This window comes from Pseudorca crassidens, chromosome 7, assembly GCF_039906515.1.
Source record: "Pseudorca crassidens isolate mPseCra1 chromosome 7, mPseCra1.hap1, whole genome shotgun sequence".
Taxonomy (NCBI): Eukaryota; Metazoa; Chordata; class Mammalia; order Artiodactyla; family Delphinidae; genus Pseudorca; species Pseudorca crassidens.
This window is the reverse complement of record NC_090302.1, coordinates 84,046,991-84,061,831: the sequence shown is the minus strand read 5'-3', so window position 1 is coordinate 84,061,831 and position 14,841 is coordinate 84,046,991. Positions and strand designations below refer to the sequence as shown.

General features: G+C 38.8%; 1 long non-coding RNA gene across 2 annotated transcripts; it reads left to right on the top strand.

Moving 5' to 3' along the window:
• The first annotated feature begins 1,411 nt into the window (after positions 1 to 1,411).
• On the top strand, positions 1,412 to 9,947 carry LOC137227999 (uncharacterized). 2 transcript variants are annotated; one of them, XR_010945103.1, is made up of 3 exons: positions 1,412 to 1,757; positions 3,702 to 5,923; positions 6,335 to 9,947. It is a non-coding gene; the product is annotated as an uncharacterized lncRNA (long non-coding RNA). The 2 variants fall into 2 exon arrangements; XR_010945102.1 differs by having other exon boundaries at positions 1,412 to 5,923.
• The last annotated feature ends 4,894 nt before the right edge of the window (positions 9,948 to 14,841 follow it).

Genomic DNA, 14,841 nt, shown 5'->3' with positions numbered 1-14,841 from the left:
AATGCCAAGTTTGAATATTCTTTAGTCTATACCTGGGGGAAGGGGGCACTAACCAAAAAGGCTTCAGATTGACCCAGATCTATTTGATTTTTCTATTCCCCACCACCTCAACCTCACCCCATCCCCTCTCACTCACCCTTAACACACGCAGCCATCTACTCAGTCCTTCCCTCATCAAAAAGGCCTTCCCTATTCTTGCCAGGTGAGAATGGCTTTACATAATATTCTTTCCATATCATCTCAATGGCTAAAGTGATCTGAGTCAACCAGGTCTTGGCTCTTGCCATTTCAAGAGAGGGCTTTTGAAATTCGTAAAGACCTGTATCTCTCAGTCAAGCCTTTCAAACAACCATTGATTCAATGCTCAGGAAGTCAGAGGGAAACCCAAAACTTAAGTGTCAGAGAAGAACAAAGTGTTTATGTCTTCAAACCTGTTATCCTTCAGCTACTGGGCCTGTCAGTCAATCTCAGCATCACTAAAAGTGGAACACACAGACATTATGTGTTCCTGAGGGGATGCAATTATGATTTGCACAGCACAGCACCAACTGTGAACTAGTCATACCTTAAAACACTGAACCTGAATCTAATCAAGTTTTAAATATAGCTTTCAATGCAGAGGAAATACGAAGGTGCAATAAAAGTTAAATAACACCCTGAAAAAACAGATAAGTCATAGAACATTCTGTGGGACAAAAGCATGTATAAAGAAGGGGAGGGGGTATATGCTGCAGATTCAGAAACTAAAGAAACAGAACAATGAAATGAAACATGTGGACCTTGCTTGGGTCCTGACTCAAACAAACATTATAAAAATACATTTTTAATGCAATCCCTGATTTTTTATGCAATTAGGAAAATTTGAATATAGACTAGGTATTACCCGATATCAAGGAATTACCACTTATTTTGTTAGACGTGCTTTTTAATAGAAAAATGTTCTGATGTTTTAAAGATGCATATTGAAATATGTTGGGGTAAAATAACATGATATTATGGATTTATTTTAAAGTAGTTTATACTTTTTCAAAATATTTATTTATTTATTTAGCTACACCGGGTCTGAGTTGCAGCACACTGGCTCTTTAGTTGCGGCATGTAGGATCTAGTTCCCTGATCAGGAACCGAACAGGGGGCCCCTGCATTGGGAGAGTGGAGTCTTAGCCACTGGACCACCAGGGAAGTCCCTATTAAAGTAGTTTTAAAAAAAAAAGAAGAATTCAATCTAAATGTACCAACCTGAGAAAATGTCTATAATACATTTTTTCAGGTTGGTACATGCAAAATGCAAGTTGAAGATAAAAATATATAACATAATTATATTTCATCAATATAAAATTTTGTAGTTAGATGATAGATATAGAAATTTGACCCTATACATGTGGATAAAATAGGAATAAAATGCACAGAATTTAAATAACAGTTACCTTGGGGGAAAAGTGTTGCTTGGAAAGAAAGAGGACTTTGAAATATAACTTTTAATAATTGTTTACAGTTGTACTGTAATTGATGAATATTTACTTTTTGTTCTTTAATTATTTGTCAAATAAAAAATTAAAAACCTTAAAACCACAAACTTAAAATTTAAACCTATTCTACCTATTACATATATAGAAAAATGAAGAGAGAACATCTGGAAGGACAAGAGTTAATGGTGATTTCCTCTGAGAACAGGCATTTGGAGGAGCTGGCAAGACAACTAGAAATTTCATCCTGCAGACCTCAGTACTGATTGAACGTTTTATAACAAGCATGAGGTAAATTCACCATTGAAAGAAAAAGGAAAAAAGTTAATACACAAACTCAAAGCCTAGAAAAAACAATTAAATCAAACATCTTTTTATATACAACCTATCAACTTCTTGAGGATGCATATTTCATCAAATATCTGCTCTTAATAAAAAAGAGAAGAAACAGTAAAATGTTACCAACTGGTTAAAAACAAACACCAAGTTGTTGCGATCAGCTTTGGGTTTAAAATCCTGGATTCAAATCCCAGAGTTGTCACTACGACTATATGACATTGGCCAAATTACAACATCTCTCTTAGCCACATGACAACTATGAAAGGGGTTAAATAACAGGAGAAGCCCAAACCAAATCCTTGTTCGGCCATTTACCATCTGTTGTGTCCTTGGTTGAGTGACAATTTCCCTGTGCCTCGGTTTTCTCATCTGGAAAATGGAGGTAACAACCTCCTAGGATTGTGGTGAAGATTAAAGGAGTTACATACAAAACATTTAGAACAATGCCAACCCCAAATAAACCCTTCAGTAAGTGGGGTTATTATCACCTCCTATGCAGGAACTACAAAAACTTAAATGAGATTCTGCACATTGAGCACTTTGCACAGTACCTTGGTAGCCGTTACACTCATCAATCCAGGATTAAGTGTATTTTTTTATTGTGGTTAAAAAATATATATACATAAAATGTGCCATCTTAACCATTTTTAACTGTACAATTCAGTAGTGTTAAGTATATTCACACTGTTGTAAAATAGATCGCCAGAACTTTTTCATCCTGCATAACTGAAACCTTGTACCCATTAAACAACAACTCCCTTTTACCCCTTCTCCCCAGCCCCACCATTATACTTTCTTTTTCTATGAATTTGACTACTTTAGGTACCCCAAACTAGTGGAACCATACAGTATTTGTCTTTTTGTGACTCACTTATTTCACTTAGCGTAATGTCCTAAAAGTTCATCTGTGTTGTAGCATGTGCAAGGATTTCTTCCTTTTTGAGGCTGAATAATATCCCATTGCTTGTATATACCACATTTTGTCTATTTGTCCATCCGTTGATGGACACTTGGGTTGCTTCCATCTCTTGGCTATCATGAATAGTGCTGCTATGAATATGAGTATGCAAATATCTCTTCAGCACTCTGCTTTCAGTTCTTTTGGATATATACCCAGAAGTAGGATTGCTGGATCATATGGTAGTGCTATTTTTAATTTTGTGAGGAACTTCCATACTACTTTCCCTAGCAGCTGTACCATTTTACCTTCCCACCAACAGTGTGCAAGAGTTCCAATTTTATCACATCCTCTCTAACACCTGTTATTTTCTGTTTTGTTTTCTTTTAATAGTAGCCATCCTACTATCAAGTATCAGGTGACATCTCAGTGGTTTTGATTTGCATTTCTCTTATGATTAGTGAGGTTGAGCATATTTTCATGCAGTTGTTAGCCATTTGTATTTCTTCTTTGGACATATGCCTATTCAAGTCCTATTTCTCTTAAAAAAGAAAGAGAAGAAACACCAAAATGTTACTAACTGGTTAAAAACAAACACCAGTATGGTTATGATCAGGTTTGTGTTCTCTCTCTCCCTCTTTTACTGTGTCCCCCCATGGCAGACAGAGAGAGAGTTCTTTGGCATCCCTTCTTATAAGGAAAGGACACTAATCCTATCAAATCAGGGCCCCACCCTTAGGTTCTCATTTAACTTTAATTCATAAAGCCCCCATCTCCAAATACAAGCACACTGGGGGTTAGAGCTTCATGAAGTTGGAGGGGGACTCAACTCAGCCCATACCACTGAGTAAGTGCATACAGGTTCCATAAATCTGCTGTGGCTTGTCACCCTTGCCATGAGCTTCTTCAAGCTACGGCCATCTCACAACGCCTATATCACTGTAATCATCACCCTCACCTTCATCCTTATCATCAACAAATTGTAGTTTTCTTTCCAGGGAGATTCTCTGAGGCCCCCTTGATGGAGCTTTATCAAGACAAATGTCTAGCATATCAAGGAAACAAAGTCTTGTGGACTTTTACAATAACCAAGGAGAGGCGGATCCACTAAGGCCTAAACTGAAATTCTTCAGTAACCTGAGTCCTCAGCTAGAGCAAAACCTTCTACTGCAAAGCTGCTCTCCTCTTTGAGCAGGGGGCTGAATGCTGAAGGTCATAAAAAATTCAACAGGTGCAAGTACTGCTCATGAACTCTAATAATTTATTTTGCATTCATGGTGCATTTAGGTTTATAGGACATTGTCAATAAATTATTGCAATGTGCATTTATGTTTATGATTTATAAATATTGTAAATACTATGATGATTATTGAAAGGCATACTGACAAATCTTACTGATTACCAATGTTTAAATATGTCAGTTTTGTTTGAAGGGTAAAAACTGTCCGTACTTTTTAATTCTCAAGGCTCTTATCTCTAAAGTGAACACATTTTTTTTTTTTTTTTAGTTTTTTTATTATTCACTTTATTTTCCAGTTTGGGTCACATATAATGATTTTTTTCTTTTTTTTTTAACATCTTTATTGGAGTATAATTGCTTTACAATGGTGTGTTAGTTTCTGCTTTATAACAAAGTGAATCAGCTATACATATACATATATCCCCATATCCCCTCCCTCTTGTGTCTCCCTCCCACCCTCCCTACCCCTCTAGGTGGTCACAAAGCACCGAGCTGATTTCCCTGTGCTACGTGGCTGCTTCCTACTAGTTGGCTATTTTACATTTGGTAGTGTATATATGTCCATGCCACTCTCTCACTTCGTCCCAGCTTACCCTTCCCCCTCCCTGTGTCCTCAAGTCCATCCTCTATGTCTGGGTCTTTATTCCTGTCCTGCCCCTACGACACATATCTAGAGGTATCAAGTAAAACAAGATTCCAAATATGGAGGAAATGGTCCCCGTTCTTGTGACAGCTACTTAATAAAGTAATAAAACAAAGGTAAAAGCTAGACAACATGTAAAGCTGGCCACCAAGAGAGTAAGTCACAAACTGAACATAGCACTTTCCTCCAGGCTAGATCTTACAGACACACACACCATCGGTTTCAAAATCATTTTAGAAGAGACTCAGAAAACCGCCCTGCCTCATCCATAGGTTCCTTAACTTCAAGGGTCCCAACTCTAGTGGGGAGCTGACCCAGGTCATGCCTATTTCACGGTCCTGCAAACACTCAAGGGACCCAATTAAAAGCCACAGGCATGATGGCAGCCAGGCCAGGAGACCCAGTGGCCCCTCAGATATCTCAACGGAGTCAAGTTAACATTGATTGTTATGGAGACGGCCAGTTTTCTTCATGAATGAACAGCTGTTCCATCACTCTGTCCAAAGGAACACTGCCAAAGTCTGGGGGCCCAGCTGGCTCCCAACAAAGGCACACACTGCCAGAGAGGGGGCTCAGCGGGAGAAGTGACCCAGCCTTCTTTGACAGGTCAATTGAGCTCTGCTGTAGAAAATGCTTCACACAGGCCTGTTTTCTCTCCCCCTCACCCGCAGGGCAAACATGGCTTGATTGTTAAAATGACCATGAATAACTGTGGCTGGCTTTTTTCCCTGTTGGTGGCTGCACATACTGATTTTTCCACTACTTTCAAAATCCTTTCTAAAGGGTGTTGGGAGGAAGTTCTAGAAGACAAACACTCCGTATAAATGAACACCCAAACAGAGGGGTGTTATCACCGACCTCAGAGCAGCCTTTCAAGTATGCAGACTCTGTCCGTAAGACACCACCTTCTCACTAATTGAAAGGATGCTAATTCTTGCTGAGTCCCTCTTGCTTGCTCTACAAAGTTGAAGCTGGTTGGATCTAAACTTTGTGCTGTGTTCTCTCTTTGTATCTGCTTTTTGTAGAACATTACCTGTGGTGGAGGATATAACTATGGAGACTGGAGTCCCTGCCCTCAGTAAACTCACGGTCACTTCGACCCGCAAGTGCACAAGAAGATGGGGTGGAATAGAAAAGTGGCACTGAGCTGATACCCAGCTTGCCAAAGTCAAGCCTGTGTCCTCACAAACTCCAGAGCTAAGCAAAGGGAGGATGAATCACAGAAATACATGGCTTTAAAGCACTGAGGTCAGGACTGTGCACCCATTAAAAAGAACAAGGCAGAGCCATATGTGCTGACAGGGAGCAAGCCCAGAACACACTGGACACTGACAAAAGTAAGAGCAGAACAGTGCGTATGATGTGTTCCCATTCATGCCGAAAGCAGGGAATGGGGAGGAAGAGGATATAAATATGCAGAGAATAAACACAGAAACATTACCAAGAAACTGCTAACAGAGATTTCCTTTAGGGACAAAAACTGCATGACTAGGAGTTAGAGAGGGGGGTGAGTGGGATGGGACATACTTTTCACTATTTTTGAATTTGCTATAGTATGAATGTACTATCTTTCAGTATCTTTTGAATTTAACTTAAAATAATTTCTAAGACACCTATGAGTAGCGTTCTTCATTTGCGGTATAGAGAAGCAAAAATGTGTGTGTGTGTCTGTGTGTCTGTCTGTTTATTCAATGCAATCTCAATCCAAATCTCAGCATGCTTTTTTTCTGATTCTAAACTGATTCTAGAATTCAAATGGAAGTGCAAAGATCCTGGAAGAGCCAAAACAAGTCTGGAAAAGAACAGAGTTGAAGAACTAACGGTACATGATTTCAAGAACTATTATATAGCTACACTATTTAAAACACCACGGTATTGGCGTAATGGTAGACAAAACGATCAGTGGTATAGAGTAGAGTGCGCATGCATGAAAAACTCTAGAAGGATATACAAAACACTAATGGCATTTACTATCTTCTTGCAGGCTGGGAGTTGGTTGGATGAAGAGCAGGAGGGGGAGCTTTATACATATTTAATGTGTGAATCATGTGAATGTATTACCTATTCAAAAAATGAAATTCAAAAGCACTTATGCCGCTTCTTAAGGCACAGTTTATGCTAAATTTCGAGAGCAAATTATCAGGAAGTATTGCAAATCTTCCATTTTGGTAAGAAAAAAAAGTCAAATTGTCCATCAGATCAGTTTAAGCCAAGGTTTGGATCCTGGGGCTATTGTTGTTTACAAAGACACTAAGTTATTTCTGAGAACATTAGGAAATGTTGCGTCTGAGCAAGGTATTTTTTAACCCTATGCCGTGGTCACATCTGGTCCCAAAGCAAAGAAACTCTTTATCAAGAAAGAAGGTGAATTTCTGGTTCCCTCCTCCATCTGAGATCTCAACCAACAAGACTTTTTCCTTTTCCTTCCTTTTCTTTTTTTAATTGAAATATAGTTAATTTACAATGCTGTGTTTTCTTTTTTAAGGCAGTTTTATCGAAGTATGATTGGCAGACAATAAACTGTACACATTTAAAGTGTATAATTTGATGGTTGACATATGTATTGAAAATTGCAAAATCTCTCAACACGAAGACTCCATCCAATCCCCAACACTAAGAGACTTGACCAAACTCTAACTTGGCTCCTAGTAGCCTAACGCTGTGTCCCTGGGTTGACCCAGCCCCCCTAAGTTCCTGCCTGGGAAAACCCAGGCTGCCAAAAGAATTTACTGTTTGTTCCAGCCAAGACCTGATAAGCCCCCATCTCCCTTTTCTTAGAGCATTTATGTTAGAAAACTTGCAATTGTAAGTCCTTTGTCCTGTCCCTTTGAGAAGTATATGTATCTTCTACAACCCAGGAATGTCTTTCTCAAACGGAGCCTTTCCTTTGAAATGTGACCATCAAGAAGGATAAGGCCCCTGTCATGCAGTCTTTGTGGGAGGGTAGGAACCAACTTCAATAAGCACCAGTTAGCAGACACAGGTGGCAGAATCATATCTCTCTCTCTTTTTTTTTGAGAGCTATTTAAAGTATTTGAATATTAAAAATTCTAATTTTTCATAAAGATGCATTATAATTGCAAGGAGCTTACAAGAATTATCTTCCTATTAAACATCTCCTAGAAAATACATATTCCACTAAAGCAAAGATTACTAGCTACCCTCCAAAATATGCGTTACCACATTAATAATGCAGAATTTTATTTTAGGAAGAAGCGCATGAGGGAGAGACTTCATTTCCCATTCCCTTCTTTTGTTTTGCCCACAAACCGTCTGCTTGTAGAAAATACACCCATAATTATCATTAATATAATTGTCTCAGCTTTTAGCATCCTCCTTAATAAACACGTCAGGATGAGGAAATGCTAAGAAAGGCAAACCTTTGCCTGGAATGGGCATTACCTCTAATCACATCTCTTAATGTCCTCTAGGACTTCTCCTTAGTTCACTCTGGCGTTTACTTTTTAATTTAATTTAATTTAATTTTCACCTCAATGTTTAAAAGGCCCTCCCTACCCTCCCCATCCATTCCTCAACCTCAGGCAACCACCGATGTGCTTTCTGTCCATATAAATTGCATTTCCGAGTCTCCCTCCCCCAGTTTTATTGAGATAGAGTTGACCCACATCACAGTATAAATTTAAGGTTGTTGAAGAAAATTCAATTGACTATGAAGTTAAGAGGAAAAGAAGGGAATTTTATTAGAACCAAACTGAGAATTATAACCGCGGAAGCAGATTCTCAGAAAGCTCTGAGAACTCTTCCTCCTGTTGGAAGTCGAATACACTTTTTGAGACAAAGGGTCATACATCAAAATGACATACTGATATGTTACATAAAGTTCACTAAGGATACATAGTCCAGGTAAGCACGTACAAAGCAAGCAGCAAGTCACCATGACCCCCCACAGAGCTGCGAAAGAACGCTATTCTTTAAGTTATATTCCTAGCATCAGAAGAAAGAAAAAAAAAGATCTTTATGGTTGAGCAGGCTCTCCCATCTCTGAGAAGCCCTGGTTAATGTGTAATGCAGATGCACACTGCACATCAGGGAGGGAGGAGGCCCAAACAGACACACAAAGAGAATTTTATATTTAATTTGTTCTTGTCCAGTCTTAAAATATAAATTTTATTTCATCAAGGTGCACAGCATAATGGTTTCAGTTACGTATATTGCGAAATGATCACCACAATAAGTTTAGTTAACATCCATCATTTCACACAGATACAACAAAAAGAGAAATCAAAAAGGAAAAACGTGTTTTCCTTGTGATGAGACCTCTGAGGATGCCCTTTCTTAACAACTTTCCTACATATCACACAGCAGTGTTAACTACCGTCATCATGCTGTACATTACAGCCCTGGTAATTATTTATCTTGTAACTGAAAGTTTGTACCTTTTGATCACCTTTCAACAATTCCAATTCTAAAAAATGTAGACTTTTAAAATATATATGGAATCATACAAATATTTATTCTTTTTGTCTGGTTTCTTCACTCAGAAAAATTGAGAGCCATCCATGTTGTTGTGTGTGTCAATAGTTCATTCCTTTTTATTGCTGAGGAGTACTCTATTCTGTAGATATATTACATTCTTTCTTATCCATTTACCCACGGATGGGGGTAGTTTCCTGGTTGGGGCTCTTGCAAATAAAGTGGCTATGAACATTTGTGTACAAGTCTTTGCATGGATGAATATTTCCTTTTCTTTTGTTTAAATATCTAGTAGTGGAATGGCTAGATCATATGGTAGATATATGTTTAACTTTTTAAGAAACGGCCAAATTCTTGGTTCTACTGTTTTTTTTGTTTATTTCTTTTTTCAAATTCCATCTGATATTTTGATGGAATGTTCTGATAGATGCACTTGTGTGCACATAAAGACAGTTTTACTTGTTCTTTTCCAATCTGGATGGCTTTTATTTATTTTTCTTGTCCAACTGTACCCCTAGTACAATGTTAAATAAAAGTGGTGAGAGAAAACATCCCTGTCCTATTCCCGGTCTTAGGGGGAAAATATTCAGTCTTTCACCATTAAGTATGACGTCAGACAGGTTTTTTGCAGGTGCGCTCTATCTGATAGAAGAAGTTCCCTTTTACTATTAGTTTGCTGCAAGTTTTTATAAGAAATGAATGTTGGATTTTGTCAAACACTTTTTCTCCATCTATTAAGATGATCATATGATTTGTTTGTTCTTGTTTTTTTAGCTAATATAGTGAATTATAATAACTGATTTTCAAATGTTAAAATGACTCTGCATTCCTGGATAACCCCCACTTGGTCATGTTGTATTATTCTTTTAATATATTGTTGGATTCAACTTGTTAAAATGTTAGAATTTTTGCGCCCATATTCATGAAGGATATTGGTCTGCAGTTTTTTTTTTCTTGTGTTACCTTTGACTGGTGTCAGAATCAGGGTGATGCTGGCCTTATATTGTAGAATGAGTTAGAAAGTATTGCTTATTCTTCCTCTTCAATTTTGAAGGAAGAGTTTATGTAGAATTTTTATTATTTTTTCCTTAAATCCTTTTTAAAATTCACCAGTAAGGCCACTGGGGCTTGTGTCTTAGTCCATTCAGGCTGCCATAACAAAATAACAGACTGGATGATTTATAAACAACAGAAATTTCTCTCTCACAGTTCTGGAGTCTGGAAGTCCGAGATTAAGGTGCCCTCATGGTCAAGTTCTGGTGAGAGCCCTCGTCCTAGTGCAGAGAGCTGACTTCTCATTTTATCCTCACATGGTGGAAGGAGCAAGGGAGCTTTCTCCGGCCACTTTTAAAAGGGCACTAATCCCATCCACGAGGGCTCCATGCTCATGAGCTAATAACCCCAAAGGCCCCCACCTCTTAATATCATCACCTCGGGGGCTAGGTTTCAACGTATAAATTTTGGAGGGACACAAAGATTCAGACTGTAGCAGCTTGGAGTTTTCTTTATGAGATGGTTTTTAATTACAATTTCTTCAGTAAATATAGGGTTACTCTGGTTATGTATGCTTTTCTTCAGTGAGCTAGGGTTTATGTCTAGTGTTTATATCTCTCAGGAATTTGCCCATTTCATCTAAGTTGTTGAACTTATTGGCATTAAATTGTTTATGTTATTCCCTTGTTATCTTTTTAACATCTGTAGCTGTCGCCCATCTCATTCCTGATATTAGTAATATGTGTCTTTTCTTCTTTACTTGATCAGTCTGTCTAGAAGTTTATCAATGTTATCAATCTTCTCAAAAACCAGATTTTCATTAATTTTGTCTATTGTTTTCTATATCACTGATTTCCACTTTGATATTTATTTCCTTTCTTCTGCTTCATTTGGAAGGAAGAAAGAGAAAAGAAAGTATACATCCCCTCCTTTTGAGGCTATGTCCCAGAAACTATTATACATACACCACTTCCCCTTACATCCCACTGGCTGTAAGTAACTTAGCCACATGGGCAGGCTTTGCTTCCAGGGAAGCTGGGAAAATGGAAAGTATATTCAGGGTGGTCACATGTCCCACTGAAACGCAAGATTGCTACTGCTGAAAAGAAGAGAACAGATAATGGGGGACAAGGATTAGTCTCTGCCATCTGTAAAACTAAGTACAGAGCAAATTCTCAAAAGAATCTATTGTTGTGGGGTTAAAGAGATGATTCCAACTGGATAAATGGAATATAGCTGGGAATTCCAGGGAACACAAACCCTTATTTCCCAGAGTTAGGTGTGAAAAGAACATTTGTCCCTTTTTACTTCGAACTATTTGGACCTGTAACACAGTACTTCTCAAACTTTAATATGCAGATTAATCACCCAGGCATCTTGTTAAAAATGCAGTTTCTGATTCGGTAGGTCTGGGATACACCCCAAGACTCTGCATTCCTAACAGCTCCTAAGTGAGGCCAGTACTGCTGGTCTGAGTATCATATTTTGAGTAGCAGAGTATAGAACCTGTAATGGGTTGAATTGTATCCCCCAAAAAGATATGTTCACATCCTAACCTAACCTCCAGTACTTGCGACTGTGACCTTATTTGGAAATAGGGTCTTGGCAGATATAACTAAGATGTAAATTAAGATGAGGTCATACTGGATTAGGGTGGGCCCTAGATCCAACCACTGGTGTCCTTGTAAGAGGAGAGGATACACAGAGATCCACACAGGGAAGAAAGCCACGTGAAGATCGGAAGAAGAAACCGGACGTGGTGTAGCTATAAGCCAAGGAATACCAAGGATTGCCAGTAGCCACCGGAAGCTAGAAGAGGCGAGGAAGCATCCTCCTTTATACTCGCATCCTTCAGAGCGAGCGTGGCCCTGCCTGTGACTTGAATTCAGACTTCTAGCCTCCAGAACTGTGAGAAAACATGTTTCTGTTTTTTTATGCCACCCAGTTTGTGGTAATTTGTAACGGCAGCCCCAACACACTAATACACACCCCTTGATTTGGTGTGGGGGGGGCTGGAAGAGTCTCTCAGAATCGTACATTGTCAAAATTGTGTCATACTTCATTTCCTTCACTCCCAAGGCAACATTTCTCAAAGCATAGAGTAATGAGTTAGGATCTTCTCTTAAAATCCACATTTATGGGCCCCACCCTAGCCATGGAATCAATATTCCTAAAGATTGGGCCCAACATTAGCTTTTCAAACAGGCACCCCAGGTGACAGGCTCTGTAGCTGTTTCCTTAAGGTCCTGCGATGTACACAGCTTCGTTATGTGATGTGGATTCAAGGCCAAGATGCCGACAGCTGCCTCTCCATTTAAGGTCCACCCTGAAATCTCACTGTGAAGACCTCAGTCCTTCAGCTAAATGGGTAAAGGATTAAAAAGCAAATGCCTCATTGTTACCGACCTGGGTTCTTGGACTCTTTAATCGGTAGAAGTTGATAAGAGGCTGGACAAGAATTCAGACAGGTTTTGTGGTTACGCAGGTAAATCCATTTGTCAACCCAGCGAGTGTCTGTGCATTTCACTGTATCTAAATATTCCATTCAAGAAAATACCAAAGAGTTTCATTTCTACCTCATGAAAACACCACTTTTGGGCATATAGGAAAAGAATAACATGCTACCAAATGGTGGCCCAGGCTAGTATTAGGACACAGAGCCAGACCTGAATTCATGTTTTCTGGTCACCAAGAGGCCTTGGTCAGAAAGGCTCTTGCTGCTGTCTGTGAACTTGGAGCACCATCAGAGTATGAACTACGTCCAGTACAGTAAGTCCCCTACATATGAACGAGTTCCATTCCAAGAGCGCGTCTTTAAGTCCAGTTTGTTCGTAAGTCCAAAAAAGTTAGCCTAGGTACCCCACTAGCACAGTCAGCTATATAGTACTGTACTGTATAATAGGTTTATAATACTTTTCACACAAATAATACATAAAAAATAAACACAAAAAATAAAGAAAACATTTTTAATCTTACAGTACAGTACCTTTAAAAGTACAGTAGTACAGTATAGCAGCTGGCATACAGGGGCTGGCATCCAGTGAACAGGCAAGAAGAGTTACTGACTGGAGGAGGGAGAGGAGGTGGGAGCTGGAGAATCGTCAGCAATAGGAGACTTAGCAGTATCAGCTATAAAAACCGCTGCTTTTACGCTTGCTTCCAGACATACTAGGCTTGAAATAAAGATACTGTACTACTGTACTCTATACAGTACTGTACAGTAAAGTACACAAAAGCACAACCACTTGTAGAGGACGCATGCATGTGGCAATGTACGCCAGACATGTGAACTAACCTATGTGATTGGACTTGTGAACACATGTTCACACCTTTGAAAGTTCGCAACTTGAAGGTTCGTATGTAGGGGACTTACTGTAGAGCAAAGCAGCCACTAGTCTGGCTTCTGGAGCCTGAGGCACCTGGTGTTCAGCCCTACTTCTCCTACTTCCTGTGATTGGAGCAAGTCACTTACCTTCCAAGCCTATATTTATTTGTAAAATAATAATAATAATTGTATCTATTTCATGGAGTTGTTGCAGGGAGTAAATAAGAATTTAACACCATGTATGACAGATGGTGATCACTGGGAATTGTTGGCTATTGTCACAGATGTTTGTACTAGTACTTATCAGACTTCCAGGTCTGTGTTCTTTTTGAATCTTTACTGCATATTTATATTTTTTAATAAGAGCGGAGCTAGCGACTCCTTGTTTTAGCATAAAGTGAAGGAATTATTTCTATTTAATTCTATGTTACCACAACCATTTTTAGAAAACTGCTTACAAGTAACAAAACAGCTTTATTTTACAAACATGTTATGGGCTGAGTTGTGTCCCCTCAAAATTCATAAGTTGAAGCCATAACCCCTAGCACTTCAGAATGTGACTGTATTAAGAGATAGTCTTTAAAGAGGTAATTAAGGTCATTAGGGTGAGCCCTAATCCAATATGACTGATGTCCTTATAAGAAGAGGAGATTAGAACACAGGTACAGAGGGGAGACCATGTGAGGACACAGGGAGAAGACAGCCATTTATAAGCCAACGAGAGAAGCTTCAAGGGAAACCAACCCTGCTGACATCTTGAGCTCAGACTTCTAGCCTCCAAAACTATGAGAAGGAAATTTCTGTTGTTTAAGCCACCTCATCTATAGTACTTTGTTATGGCAGCCCTCGCAAACTAATACAAATGTATATTAATAAATAATTTATACCAAGATGAAGCATGATTAAGTAACATTTTAATTATAAGAGTACAGCCTACCATTTTTTTTATCATTATTTTTTAAGACTTATTTTAAAGAGCAGTTTTAGGTTCACAGTAAAATTGAGAGGAAGGTCGAGTTTCCCATATACTTCCCCCTACTTCCACCCCATGCGTTAACATCCCCATCAGTGTGATACATCTGGTACAACAGGTGCACCTACACTGATATATCATGCCAGAAGTCCATAGTTTACCTTGGGATTCACTCTTGGTGTTATACATTCCATGGGTTTTTAAAAAATGTATAATGACATGTGTCCATCATTACAGAGCCCCTAAAATTCCTCTGTGCTTCACCTACTCATCCTACCCCCATCCCAACCCCAGGCAACACTGATTTTTTCCTGTCTCCATAGCTGCTTTTTCCAGAATGTCATACAGTTAGAATCATACAGTATGTAACCTTTTTCAGACTGGCTTCTTTCACTTAGTGATTGGCATTTAGGGTTCCTCCATGTCTTTTTCATGGCTTGACAGCTCAGTGCTTTTTAGTGCTGAATAATATTCTATTGTCTTGGATGGACCAATGTTTATCTATCCATTCACTACTGAAGGACACCTTG